At 44.6% G+C, this 15,208-nt stretch overlaps 1 protein-coding gene across 1 annotated transcript in view; it reads left to right on the forward strand.

The window, feature by feature from the left end:
- Positions 1–15,208, forward strand: part of LOC126266810 (nucleoporin Nup43) — a 210,842-nt gene that overhangs the window by 29,553 nt on the left and 166,081 nt on the right. The gene's annotated exons all lie outside the window — the stretch shown is intronic.

Raw genomic sequence — 15,208 nt, forward strand, 5'->3', positions numbered from 1 at the left:
AAGGCCACCTGCCCCAGTTCCTTCAGGAATTTTTAAATGAGTGTGTTTTCAAGGTACATGTAGGTTCTGCCTTGTTGGACACCTTCGTCCAGAAAAACTGTATGCCTCAGTGTTCTGTCATTCACATTGTCCTCTTTGCTGCCGCCATTAAACCTATAACATCCTATCTCTTGCTGGGCAAATCTGGCTCCCTTTCTGGTGATGATTTTGTCGTCTATTGCAGTTTTCCTCAGATTTGGCTTATTAAGCGGCATCTTCAGTGTTGCCTCAATTGTCTTTACTCGTGGAACATTGACAATGGCTTTCACTATTTCAGTGACAAAACCGTTTGTATGAATTTCTGGTGGCGCAATGATTTTCTTCCACTGTCTTTACATCTTGGGCCTGTTGCTCTTCCATTTGGTGAAAGTATGAAATTCCTGAGGCTCTTGCTCGATATGGGATCTTGCTCAATATGAAACTTTACTAATCCTCCCATGTGTCTTACACTGCTGCCCGTTGTACCCAATCCCTCAGTGTCCTCAGCATGTGAAGCAAATCGGGCCAACCTCCTCTATTTGAGAATAGACTGTGGGTGTTTCGTTTATGTGTCTGCACGTCCGCCCATCTTCTGCTGCCTCAATACAATCCACCATTGTGGCATCCGTTTGCTCACTGGCTCCTTTTACACCAGCTAGTTTGAGAGTGTCGATGCAGAAACTGCTGAACTACCACTATCATACTGACATGATGATCTCGGTGAATATGTATGCCATTTGTCTGCCATGCCTGGCCACCAATCCTATGCCTCTTTTTCAATCACTTCTTTGACCACCAGTATGGGGCGCGTCTCTCTTGTGTTACCTCCTGGTTTGCTTTCAGCTACTGTTCCGAGAGTTTATTTTTTCACTACCTGCCACTTTCCCCATGGATGTGAACCTTTCACCATCTTGGCTTTGCACAGTGTCCCGTGTTCTCCGCAGACTTCATTCGCTTCCTAAGGACACTATCCGGACCTGCTCTGTCGCGTAAGTTTCTTGACTTTTGCACAGCAGTTCGCTGTAGTACCTTTGTGGACGCTGATGGCTCTTGGACTGTGGTCAGGTGTGCCTTTGTTGTTGGCACTGACACTTTTTTGGGTCAGATTCTGAACACTGCTCAGAAGTTAGAGCAGAGTTCTTTGCACTGCGTCAGGCCCCGCAGAACATCCGGTGACACAGGCTTTTCGATTGTATCATTTGCTCCGGTTTTCACATTGCTCTTCAGAGCATCTGTGCCCTGTACATTGTTCATTCCTTAGTGCAACGGGTCCAGGAAAGCTTTCACTTGTTCACTCTTGATGGAGCTACTGTAATGTTGATGTGAGTTCCTGGTCATATCGTTCTGATGGGAAATGAGTCAGCTGCTGCTGCTGCCAAGGCTGCAATCCTTGTACCTTGGCCTGCTAGCTCTCCCATTCCCTCCTATGATCTCTGCATTGCTGTCTGTCAGCAGGTGGTGTCACTGTGGCATCACCACTGGTCTCCCCTTCATGGGAACAAGCTCTGGGGAATTAAACGTCTCCCAGTGGTTGGCCGACTGTCTCTCAGCTCTCTTGCTGCAAGGATATAATTTTAGTTATATTGCATATTGGGCACTGTTGTTTAGCTTTTGCCATTTGGTAAGTGGTGACCTTCCATCTCTTTGTGCTCATTGCCATCAACCTTTGACGGTTTGCCATTTCCTGAAGGAATGCCTTTTTTAACCACTTACATTCTAATTTGTGTTTGCTATCTGAGTTACCGGCCATTTTAGTGAAAAACGCGTGGGCTTTTGACTGTGTTTTTCATTTACTCATCATAGCAGCATGATGGAAATTTATTTTTTTAGTTCAGGACCTCCATTGTCTGCAATGCATATTTTATGGACCTTTCTCCAACAGAAAGTTCCTGTTTGGAGCTGTCTTTCCTTCTCGTGAATGAGTGTAATGTGTAGTCACTTATAACTCCTTTTTCAACTTGGTGTTCTGTGGTTCTGACATGGGCACATGTGTGCCCCAAAACAAAACAAAACAAAACAAAGCAAAACAAGAATCGACAGCAAGTAAACACCAACAGTAATGGTTCTGGTGTACATGTCATAGTTGAAAGTGTAGGATGAAGAGATTGATGAAGTATATGGTGATATTGAATGGGTAATTCAGTATGTAAAGGGAGATTAAAATTAATAATCATGCAGAGTTGGAATGCGGTTGTAGAGGAGGGAGTCGAAAAAAGTGTTACAGGGCAATATGGGCTTGATAGTGGAAACTAGAGGGGAGAAAAATCTAATTGAGTTTTGCCATAAATATCAGTTAGTAATAGCAAATACTCTGTTCAAGAATCACAAGAGGAGGTGGTATACTTATAAAAGGCAACAGGATACGGGAAGATTCCAGATAGATTAGCTCATGGTCAGGTAGAGACAATTAATTGTAAGGCTCACCCAGGAGCAGATGTAGGCTCAGATCACAACTTATTAATGATGAATAATAGATTGAAGTTCGATACTAGTGAGGAAGAATTTGTGTGCAAAATGGTGGGATATAGAAGCTCTAAAGAATGAAGAGATACGCTTGAAGTTCTTCGAGGCTATAGGTAGTGCGATAATGAATAGCTCAGTAGGCAGTTCAGTTGAAGAGAAATGGACATCTCTAAAAAGGGCAGTCATGGAAGCTGGAGAAAATACGTAGGTACAAGGAAGACCATGGATAACAGAAGAAATACTTCAGTTAATGGATCAAAGGAGGAATTACAAAAATGTGCTGGAAAATTCAGAAACACAGACATAAAAAAAAAATAAATAAATAAAAATACATAGTGCAGGGAAGCTAAGGTGGAATGGCTACTTGAAACGTGTGAAAAAAGCGAAAAAAATGATTGGAGGACTGAATCAGGATATAGAAGAGTAAAAGCTGACTTTGGTAGAATTAAAAACAAGGATGGTAACATTAACAATACAATGGGAATTCCTCTGTTAAATGCAGAGGAGAGAGGGATAGGTGGAAAGAGTTCATTGAAGGCCTCTATGAGAGGGGGACTTGTCTGATAACGTGACCAAAGAAGAAACAGATGTCAACAGAAAAGCGATAGGTGATCCAGTAATAGAATCAGAATTTAATAGACCTTCCTTGAAGAATTAAGATCAAATAAGGCAGAAGGGGCGGATAACATTTGATCAGAATGCCTAAAGTCCTTGTGGAAAGTGGTAGCAAAACAATTATTCATTTTGGTGTGTAGAATGTGAGAGACTGGCGGTATACCATCAGACTTTCGGAAAATCATCATCTACACAATTCCAAAGAACTGACAGGTATGAGAATTACCACACAATCAGCTTAACAGCTCATGCACCCAAGTTGCTGACAAGAATAATATACATGGAAATTGAGGAATTGAAAAGAAAATTGAGAATCTTTTAGATGGCGATCAGTTTGGTTTTAGGAAAGGTAAAGGATCCATAGAGACAGTTCTGACATTGTGGTTTGGCGGGTTCGTGCTTGGCTACCACAGGGCTCCAGCTTTTGCGGGACATCTTCCTTCTGTGCTACATGTCTATCATCTAGCTAATCTTTTTCCCCTCCCTTGGAGAACAGGTATGGGATGTTGTTGGAAATATGTTCTGTAAATTTAGTCACAGATACCAGAACAGTCTCACCACCGACTTTCATTCTTACTTTCTTTCTTTGTTCCCCTTCTCTTGTCCTTCATCTGCTTTGGCATTTGAGCTTCCTCTTTTGCTTCTTCCTCCCTGTGCTCTCCTAAAGGCCAGTCCACACGTCTGACGCATAACAGGTGACTGGGTAACTTGCAATCTCCAATGCTGGGTTGACAAGTAGGATTTGCACGTGGCCGTATTAAAGGCCAGGCCCAGGGAAGGGTGATTGTCTGAGCTGCTACCTTCCTAAATTGCTGATTGGTCTCTCTGTAAGGCATTCACGGGTTTGAACAATCAGCTAAGGCAGGTGCACCCTCTTATGAGGGGGCCGCCCAGGTTGGAAGGAGTGCACCATTGGAGATGCTGGTAATCATGGGAGATTTTCTCGCAATGAACTAAACATCATCTTCTCAGTCTACGTCTACTAAACATGAGGCTAACAATTCAAAGACCCTCCCAACTGCACCATGGTTCCTCATGGTCTCATGGACTGAAGGCGGTCAGTCCTTTGCTACGGTAAATCCGTATATTATTGTGAAATGGATTGATGCAATTGGTGGCACTGTTAAATCCTGCTCTCATTTACAAAATGGCAGTTTGCTTTTGGAGGCTACTTTTGATTCTCAAGCACAACTGCATGCTGCTTTGCTCCTCCATTGTTATCCTGTTCGTGTCGAGGCCCATCAAATTCTGAATTCACTCCAGAAGTCACTCACAGTTAGAGTAGTTAGTTTCTGGTGTGTGTGTGTGTGTGTGTGTGTGTGTGTGTGTGTGTGTGTGTGTGTAGTGGTCATTGATACTTAAAAGATCGTTTCAGTAATTCTATGACTTTCCATTTATGAGTCGCTAAGCAACGTATCAACGAACTGACTATGCAATGATTAATGTTTGTCGTATCCCGACAGGAAATCGCTTCTCATTTACTTTAAGCATCAAGATGATTACTATGCCGCTCATATACATCTTTGATAGTTATTATCAAGCTAATGTCTGTAAAGTGTGGTTAATGTTACTGAATCATACATGCGATGATAATGCCCGATATCCAGCCATGTATCTTAAACTCCATGCCAATATTTGAGAATTCACGCACGATTTGTTTGCACCAATGTCGGGCTATGGTTCCCTAGAATAATTTTTAAATCAACTCCAGGTTGTAAATAACAATTATCTGGCCATTCATGAAAGTTACATCAGATCCGCACTCGACAACTACTTGTTCACGTTCTCGAGCAACACGAAAGTTTTTTTTCTTACAAAGAGAAAACATATCATGCATAATGCAACAAAGTGATTTGCTGTGTCAATACATATTTATATCTTTCTCATTAAAACTCATTACCTATTAAATGTTGTACACAATTAAATTCATTACTCTGTAAATAATCAATAAAATTTAGAAATAAATTACATGTATATAAAAAAAAAAATCACATGTTGATACGTCGTCATGGGTCACTACTGGTTTTCACTCCCCTAAACTCACGTGGCGCAAAGTAGACTTGATTATATTGGGCATACTCATGTAATGTTACAACATCCCCATATCCTTCCCCAGCTCTTCAACAAACGGCTAGACTTTCGCCTTATGGGGTGAAGTCACCTGCTACACAACCAGCGGGCCAGAAAAGACAGAAGGAATACCCCCCCCCCGAAGACTTCCTACGTCCCTCCAGCCAACAAACATCTAACTCTTCCTCTGCCAACTGGAAAGGCTTTCAGAAGTCAAACAAAGGGAAACAGTCTTCTCCTTCACTGACTCAGAGATCCTCTTCGATGGTGTTGCCGTGTGATACCTTTGCCTGGCCAACCTCAGAGTCACCAGTGCGCACCACCAACTGTTTTCCTGCCCTGGACTCAGCAGATTTATGGAAGGAGAATGCCCACACCTCTGTAGACCTCATGTAGCAGGATCCCCCAGCTTCTGTGCTTTGTAGCAGCTAGTCTTTGAAGACTGGCACTCAGCAGCCGCTGAGGTGACACCCTTTCATTTTTTGCTCATCATGGCTCTCCTCCTGTGGAACATTTACGGCCTTTGATCCAACAAAGAGAACTTACGGCTGCTCGTAGAATCGCAGTGTCCACTTGTACTCTGCCTCCAGGAAACAAAAAATTGCATCCTCATGACTGCTTTGAGCTCTTGCATTTCTTCCCGGTCCACTTCAAACCCCCCCCCCCCCCCCCCCTCCCTCCTCTCCCGAGGATGGCATTCCGTCTCATGAGAGAGTCATGCTGCTAGTCAGAGATGATGCTCATAGTACTCCCATCTCTCTGAACAACCAGCTGCAAGCTGTTGCAGTGCGCATTTTCTTTCCTCATTTGACTTTTTCCCTTTGTACTGTTTACATCCCTCCATCATTCAGTGTCACCAGGGCAGACTTCCTTGAGCTTACTGGGCATCTTCCTCACCTCTTTCTGCCACTCGGTGACTTTAATGCTCACCATCCCCATTGGGGATCGCCCAGAACCGTCAGAAAGGTGCCCTGTTGGCTGACCTTCCCAATCACCTTAACCTCATCAGTCTTAACACGGCAGCACCCAAATTTCTTTCAGACTCCACTCACACCTATTACCATTTGGACCTCTCTCTGCACTGCCCAGCTTGCCCATCATCTTGAGTGGTCAGTTGTGACATGTACTCGAGCAACCATTTCTCGTGTGCCATCTGATTGCTGACTCCTCCCCCACCTATGTGCACATCCAAATGGCAGCTTTCTAAGGCCGATGGGAGGCTTTTCTCCTACCTGGCGACCCTTGTGGATCCAGGGATTAGAATAGGCCCGAGGTATTCCTGCCTATCGTAAGAGGTGACTAAAAGCACTTTTCGACCCTATAACTTTAGGTCCCATTTTATGGTTTGACCTGCCACTTGCCAAATTCTACAGAAGTGAGGGCCATATGGGGAAGGATGCCTTACGTCGTGCATGAGTTATGCATAGTGCCCTTAGATTCGATCTCTTGAACTCCTTGTTGTCATGGCTATGCATCTTCACCTGCAATTTAGCTATTTGGGTGAGAACACTCTCTATGCACCCAATATCCAGCACACTAGCCAGTCCACTGTGGTGGGGCTGTCATGTACCCATTTGGTGGTAGACCCCTGACAACACAAGGGTTGCACTGCTGATGCCTGAGCTGTAAACTCCCCACAAAAGCCAAGGAGTAGATTCCTTTCTTCCTGGGGTATCAGGACTCCTGGCAATGGCCATCATGCCAGGTTGCCTTTGCGTTGGCTGGGTGGTGTCCATGGGGAGAGCCCATGATCAGAGTAGGTGCATCAGAGCGGATGACCAGCAATGAATCGGACTAAGTCATCTCTTGCTAGTGACCGTACGGTGCCAGCAGTCTCTAAGAAAGGGCAAGATCAAGTACAATTTGACACAAACAATACAGTGACTGGTTTTGAACTATTATAAGCCTATCTTCAGGTGTCGTAGTTGTACTGTGGTCCCCGAGCACCATGTGTACCAGGTACGTTGTGCTGCCATTGAGTGCAGGCTCCCTGTTCTGCACTCATAGGCAGCACACCGCACCTGGTAGACGCGGCGCTCGGGGGCCACAGCACCGCTATAACACCTGAGGATGGGCTTATGACAGTCCGAAACTGGTCGTGTGAAAATAAAGAAATTTACAACTGAAGTGGTATTTTCAACCTCTGTTACAATGCTGACAGGTATGACCCTGAATCGTTTCCCTCCCTCGCTATGCCATGGGAGGAATGTAAGGCTACAGAAAGAAGATAGCCATATTTGCCTTGGTTTTTAGTCTGTAGCAGAATGGATGGGGACTCCTTTCTACCTACAAAGCCTCAGTTTTTTGTTGTACATCTTGACGATAAGTTTGGGGAAGTGACATTGCTGTCCAAGATGAGCTGCTGTGCTGTCTTGATTCAGACAGCATCCCCAGCCCAATCCTGGGTATTACTCGCTAGTGACTAGCTGGGTAATATTCCTGTTTCCGTCACTTCCCGTAAAAGCCTCAATGTGGTCCAGGGGATTATTTTCCACAGCGACCTCCTCCTGCAGTCTGCTGATGAGCTCCGCACCAATCTAGAATTGTGGGATATTCATTTCATCTGGCGTCTTTACAGGGGACCCAAAGACAACAGGGTTGCCACCAGTGCCTTCATCTTGGCCTTTGAGGGTGATTCCATGTCTGAAAAGGTCAAGATGATGGTTTACTGCTGTGAAGTTAAACCATACATTGCTCCCCCTATGCGGTGCTTTGAGAGCTGGAAATTTGGACACGTCTTCCCGCTGCACTTCTAGTGCCACATGTAGAGACTGCAGATGAACATTGCATCCACATACTCCATATGTGCCTCCTTCCACTTGTATCACCTGTGGAGAGCACCACTCCCCGTGCTCGCCAGACTGCACAATACTCCAAAAGGAGCGGAAAATCACGGAGTAAAAGATCCTGGACCAGTTGACCTACCAAGAGGCTAAACGTAAATTTGAATTGTACACTCCCTCCACATATACTGCTGCTACATTACCATCACAGTCACAAGTACTAGTCGTACCACACTTGGTTCCATGAACAGTGGGCCCTCTGGGTCTCCAGAATCCATCCGCCCCATTGGTGGTAGGGGGGAAAACCTCCTTCTGTTGCTCCCAAAGTACCTATATCAGGAGCAAGGCCCCCCACTTCCCCTCCCCTCCCCCCCCCCCCCCAAATAGTGGACTTCGCTCCCCTCTCCCCCCTCCAGCTGGAGAAGCAACAGCCTCCTCCAGCTCCTCTCATGCAGAAGGACTCCCTTGGGACCCCCTCTCCCAATGTCTCCACTAATGCCACAGTGGCCACTCGCCAGTGGCTAAAGGAGCCAAAAACTGCTGGATGAAGAGCTTCACGGTCTTCCACCATGTGTGAAGCTACTTCGGAGAAGTCCTCCCAGCAAGCCCCTAAAGAGAAGCGAGAGAGTGAGCAAACAAAGTAGTAGTTTGCTAAGAAAAAGGACCCTCCGGTGGCCCCAACACCACACTTCCTATCAATTCTGCATCTGAGGATGAGGTGGAGATCTTAGCGTCCCCTGACGACCTGGATCTCACTAATGCCTCATCCCCAATAGGAATGGATACAAATAATCAATCGGCGGCAGCATGCAAGCGTGAGACATAACCTGCACGCTTCATAGCTTCCCAGCCTCACGATAATGTCATCCTCCAGTGGAATTGCTATGGTGTTTTCCACCAACTGGATGAGCTATGGCAACTGTTGAGCTTTACAACTGCTTTCTGCATTGTACTCCAGGAAACCTTTCTCCCAGCAATGCAGACCCCTGCCCTCTGCGGATATTACAAGAACCGTAGCGACTATAATAGTGTGTCAGATGGAGTTTGTGTCTATGTCCTGAACTCAGTATGCAGTGAACCTGTCCCCCCTGTGGCTGTCAGCATCAGGATGACACAGGAGATAATTGCTTGCAATGTTTATCTTCCTCCAGATGGTGCAGTCCCCCTGGACGCATTGGGTGATCTGATTCATCAGCTCCCAGAACCTTTCCTACTTTGGGGAGATTTTAATGCCCATAACCCCTTGTGGGGTGGCACGGTGCTTACTGGACAAGGTAGAGATGATGAAACTTCACTGTCTCAACTTGACCTCTGCCTTTTAAATACTGGCACCCCCACTCAATTACGTGTGGCTCATGGCACTTAGTCGGCCTTTGATTTATCCCTCTGCAGTCCAGGACTTCCCCATCTGTCCACTGGAGACCCATGATGACTTGTATGGATGGCAGACTGGGAAGCTTTCATCTCTGCTGTCATCGTTGAATCTCCCCTTTATGGTACCATCACTGTGATGGTTGAGCGGGTCACTAGAACGATCTTTTTTTTTTCTGGCGGAAAACACTATCCCTTGTTCTTTAGGGTGCCCCCGGCGAAATTGCTGAGGTCATTAAAGAGCGTCGGCGGCTCTACAGTGACATAAGTAGGGACCCTTTCCTGTAGCACCTAATAGCTTTTAAATGGCCCTGTGCTTGTGTTCGCCAGCTTATAAAAAGACAGAAACAGGAATGTTAGGAGAGGTATGTCTCGACCATTGGGTGCCATACGTCACCTTCCCAAGTCTGGACGATCAGCAGATGTGTTTTTGGGTACCAGATCCTGACAGGTGTCACTGACATTAACATCAGTGGCCTATCTGCAGACACAAACACAATTGCTGAGCACTTTGCTGAGCATTACGCTCAAGCCTCTGCATCGGAGAATTATCCCCCAGCCTTTCACACCCTCAAACGGCGGATGGAAAGGAAAGACCTCTCGTTCACTGAACATCACAGTGATCCCTATAATGCTCCATTTACAGATTGGGGGCTCCTCAGCGCACTTGCATATTGCCCTGACACAGCTCCTGGGGCAGATCAGATCCACAGTCAGATCATCAAAGATCTCTTGTCCGACTACAAGCGAAATCTCATCATCATCTTCAACAGACTAGGGAAGTGTGCTTTATGGTTCGGCGGCACCCTCAGCAATGCGTTTACTCGACCCAGTGCATCACAGTGCACACATTCATAGTTCTCCTGAGCATCCGAATTACCATATCCTTTTCCCACCCACAATAATTCATCTCCCGCATCAGCGGCCAAGGTCTGGGCTTATGGATGCGGTTCGTGTCCGATCTCTTCTGTCTGATGTGGAGTCCTTGCCTTTACCAGCTATACTTGAGGTCCATTCACGTACGCCTCCATGGTGTACACCTAGACTGAAGCTTTGCCTGGACCTTTGACATGGCCCTATGGACTCAGTTAACCCCGCAGCTTTCCGCTGTCACTTCCTCTTGATTCTCTACATGTACCGGGGGTGATGAAGTAGTTTACACCGATGGCTCGATGCTGATGGTCACATTGGCTTTCCATATGTTCATGGAGGACACACTGAACAGCACTCCTTCCCAGATGGCTTCAGTGTTTTCACTGCACAGCTGGTGGCCATTTGTCATGCTCTTGAACACATCCACTCATGTCCTTGTGAGTCATTCCTTCTCTGTACTCTCTCCTTGAGCAGCCTACCAGCTATCGACCAATGCTACCCCCGCCATCCTTCGGTATTGACCATCTCGGAGCCCATCTATGCCCTGGAAAGGACTAGTCGTTCCTTGGTGTTTGTGTGGACCCCAAGCCATGTTGGAAAAAAAGGAAATGAACTTGCTGACAGGCAGGCCAAACAGGCTGCACGGAAACCGCTTCTGGAGGTCGACATCCCTGTAACTGATCTGCGATCATTATTACGCCACAAGGTTTTTCAGTTTTGGGAGACGGAATGGCATAATCTCAGTACGAACAACAAACTTCGTGCAAAAAGGAGCCTACGAATATGTGGAAGTCCTTCATGTGGGCCTCTTGCAGGGTCTCTGTGGGTCTCTAATGGCTCTGCATTAGCCATACGTGGCTAACACATGGTTACCTCCTCCGTTGTGAGGACCCACCTCGGTGTCACTGTGGCTCACATATAACTGTCGTCCATATCTTGCTGGACTGTCCACTTTTAGCCCCTCTGTGTCAGACTTTTAACCTTCCCAACACCCTACTTTCGCTGTTGGATGACAATGCCTCAACAGCAGATTTAGTTTTACATTTTATTTGTGAGGTTTTTTTTTTATCGTACCATCTAAGGGTGGGCATGTAGCCTTCTCTGCGAGGCTGCCACCCTCCCTCCACTTTCCTCCACTTTAACTTTGTCACACTTTCTTTACATTGGTTTGTCTTGGTGGTCGTCTTTTCCCTATGTGTGTTCATCTTGCCTTGTCTTTTTGGGGTGGACGTTTTAACATGTTGCAGAGTGGCTGGCTCATCCTCTTTTATTCTTGTGATCAGCCAGCCCAGATCATCTGCTCTATGGTTATAATACCTTCTACGTTTCCTTGTGGTGTATGTATTCCCCGTTTTTTGTTCGTTACATTAGTTTTCTTTTTAGCTGTGGTTCCTCATTCCTTTTTCCTCTTTTACTTTCTCAAACATACTTTGGGTGTTTTTGTACCTTGAAAAAAGAGACTGGCGACCCTTTAGTTTGGTCCCCAAACCAACAAACCAACCAACCAATCAACTAATCAACTAATCAGTCCTACCTGGCAACCTTCAATGAACAACATTTCCCCAGTTGCTATGATGAAATGGAATATCCTACAAACATTATCCTTACTGCCGCAGAACGTTCCATTTGTCACACTTCTTCTTTACCACTCCATGTCGTTGATGGACTGAGGCATGCCACGATGCTATTCACTCCTGGAGACATGCACGCTGGATTTTTAGCCGTCATCCTATGATGACAAACCGATTTCCTTGTAAATGACTGCGTATATATTGTCGTCACATTCTTTGGAATAGCAAAAAAGCTAGCTGGATTTCATTTACTAATCCTTTTAATAGTTCCAGTTCCTCTTCCGTCATGTGGACCGACCTCTGAAGGCTCTCTGGGGCCAAGGTCCATTCCCCAGTTTCCGGCCTGACTGTAGCAGATGATGTCATAGTGGACCCTATTGCTATCTCCAGTACCTTGGGCCGCCATTTTGTGCAGATTTTGAGCTTTTCCCACTATCACCCTGCCTTCCTCCATCAGAAACTGAGAGTGGAGGGTGCTCGGGTGATGCCATTCTCTTCTCAGAATAGTGAGTTGTTACTATGAGGGAGCTAGATCATGCTCTCACTTGATTCTGATCCTCCATCTTAGGGCCAGCCAAAATTCAAACTCCGATTTTGCAGCTCCTTTCTCTTGTGGGCAAGCACTTTCTCCTTCATACATACAAGTCCATCTGGGCCGAGGTCATGTTTCCCAGAAGCTAGCATGAAGCCATTGTTATACCCATACCTAATCCTGGTAAATTCAAACACCTTCCTTCTAGCTATCACCTCATTTCTCTCACCAGCTTTGTTTGCAAGGTGGTGGAATGTATGATTCATCCCTGGCTGGTATTGTGGGTAGAGTCCTGCAAATTACTAACCGCCGCAGTCTCTGGTTATCGAGCATGCCATTCTGCAGTTGACCATCTTGTCTCTGTTAGTTCATGTCATGAATGGTTTTCTGTGATGTCTCAATTGTATACACTCATTGCCTTTCATTTCACCACTGAAAAAACCATTTGTATGATTCTGGCGGTGCAATTGGTGCCTTCCACCATCTTTACATCGTGGACCTGTTGCTCTCTTCCGTTCATTGAAGCTGTGAAATTTCGGGGCTCATTCTGCATAGGAAACTTTTTTGGTCCTCCCTTTACCAGGCTTCCCGCGGTATGCAGTCCCCGAATGTCCTATGTGCCCTCAGTGGGACTTCCTGGGGAGAAGATCGAACCACCCTCTTCCATTTGTACCAGTCCCTTGTCCATTCGAAACTAGACCATGGGTGTTTTGTTTATGCTTTTGCATGTTTGTACCTCTTATGCCATCTCAATGCTGTCCATTTCTGTGGAGTCCGTTTGTCCACTGGTGCCTTTTACACTACTCCGTTTGAGCGTATGTATGCAGAAGCTGATGAACTACAGCCATTCTACCACTGTGATTTTCTTCTCAGCAGATATGGGTCAATCCATACCAAGTGCCCCAAGAAAAAAATAATTGGTTGCTTGACCATCTCAGAAAAAAATTATATTTGCTGGTTGGATTCCCCAATGTTTAGTAGTCACAAAAATATTTTTACAAAAATTTATTGTTTATTATTTTGAAATGGTGGCCATATTTGTTCCAGGCCGTATGCATAGTTTCGCATTTGCAAGCATCTACATTTTTTTTACAATTATTCAGTAGTAGATTGTCCTAGCCTTTCAGATAAAATGCATTTAGTTCAACACACTCTGGGCTACAAATTAAGATCATTATCACTTAGCTGAATGTATTCTTCAATATATTTTAATAGTTCAAAGTTATCAGCCACAAATTAAAAAAACTTCAGTTTTTGAACAGTAGTTTTCCAAAGAAAGATTAATTTCTCAGCTTTAATATTTTTCTGCTTTTACTCTGTATAGTATAGTTAATTTTATAGAGTATCAATGGTGAACAGCTTACACTTAAAAAGCACACTGTCTTTTTAGCCATCCCCATTTGTTAAGTTGTGACCCCCACCACTTTGTGCTCATTGCCCTCAACCTTTGATGGTTCGCCTTTTCATGACGGAATGCCTTTTTTTTAACCACTTATTCTAATTTGTGTTTACTATCTGAGTTAGCGGTCGTTCTAGCGAGTGAAGTGTGGGCTGTCTACTGCGTTTTACTTTTTATCCATTGTAGCAATATGATGGAGGACATTAAATCTTTACTTTAAGACCTCCACTTCTCCATGGCATACTTTATAGACCTTTCTCTGCGTCCCTGTTTTTTAGCTGTCTTCTCTTCCATCGACTGTGATTAACATGTAGTTGTTTTTATATTGCTCTCTTTGTCGATTCGACAATGGGAAAATGGTGCAAGATGTTCAAAATTCAGAGAAAAATAGTTGTAAGCTGTAGGGAGAGACAGATAATATAGAATGTGTACAAGAGCCAAGAGGAACAATAAGAGTGGAGGACAAGGAATGAAGTTATCAGATAAAAATGGGTGTAAGACAGGGTAGACTACTGTTTTGCCCCTACTACTCAGTCTGGACATTGAAGCAGCAGTGATGGAAATAAAAGAAAGGTTAAAGAGTGGGATTACAATTCAGGATGACAGGATATCAATAATAAGATTCGCTGATGATGTTGCTATCCTGAGTGAAAGTAAAAAAGAATTACAGGATATTTTGAATCGAATGAACAGTCTAAGTACAGAATGTGGATTGAGAGTAAATTAAAGAAAGACAAAAGTAATGAGAAGTAGCAGCAATAAGAACGGTGTGAAACTTAACATCAGAACTGGGGATTAGAAAGTATATGAAGTTAAACAATTCTGCTACATAGGCAGCAAAATAACCAATGACAGACAAAGCAAGGAGAACATAAAAAGCAGACTAGCACTGGTGGAAACACTAACACTGGTATAAAACACAGGCCTTAATTTGAGAAAAATTTCAGAGAATGTACATTTGGAGTATGGCACTGTATGATAGTGAAGCATGGACCGTGAGAAAATCATAACAGAAGAGAATTGAAGCATTTCGGATGTGGTGCTACAAATAGATGTCAAAAATTAGGTGGACTGATGAGGTAAGGAATGAGAAGGTTCTCCACATAATCAATGAGGAAAGGAATATATGGAAAACAGTGAAAAGAAACGACAGGATGATGGAACATCTATTGAGACATCAGAGATTAACTTAGATGCTAATAGATGTAGCTACAGAGGGCAAAGGCTGTAAAGGGAAAGGGGGGGGGGGGGGAGGTCGGAACACATGTAACAAATAATGGATGACATAGGTTGCAATATGGACTGGAATTCAAGTAATGAAGGTGGAAGTTGATGACCCACATCATCCATCATCCCATGCAGCAACTTCTTAAGCATCAGATTTCAGAAGAATGATCAAGAGAAAGAAAAAACATTTCCAAATTCTTTATTTCCAGACCAGTGCTTTTTTTCTTCAATTGATTTTGTTGTTGTCGTCAGCTATTCTTCTGGATACTGAAATAAAAGGTATTAA

This window comes from Schistocerca gregaria, chromosome 4, assembly GCF_023897955.1.
Source record: "Schistocerca gregaria isolate iqSchGreg1 chromosome 4, iqSchGreg1.2, whole genome shotgun sequence".
Lineage (NCBI taxonomy): Eukaryota > Metazoa > Arthropoda > Insecta > Orthoptera > Acrididae > Schistocerca > Schistocerca gregaria.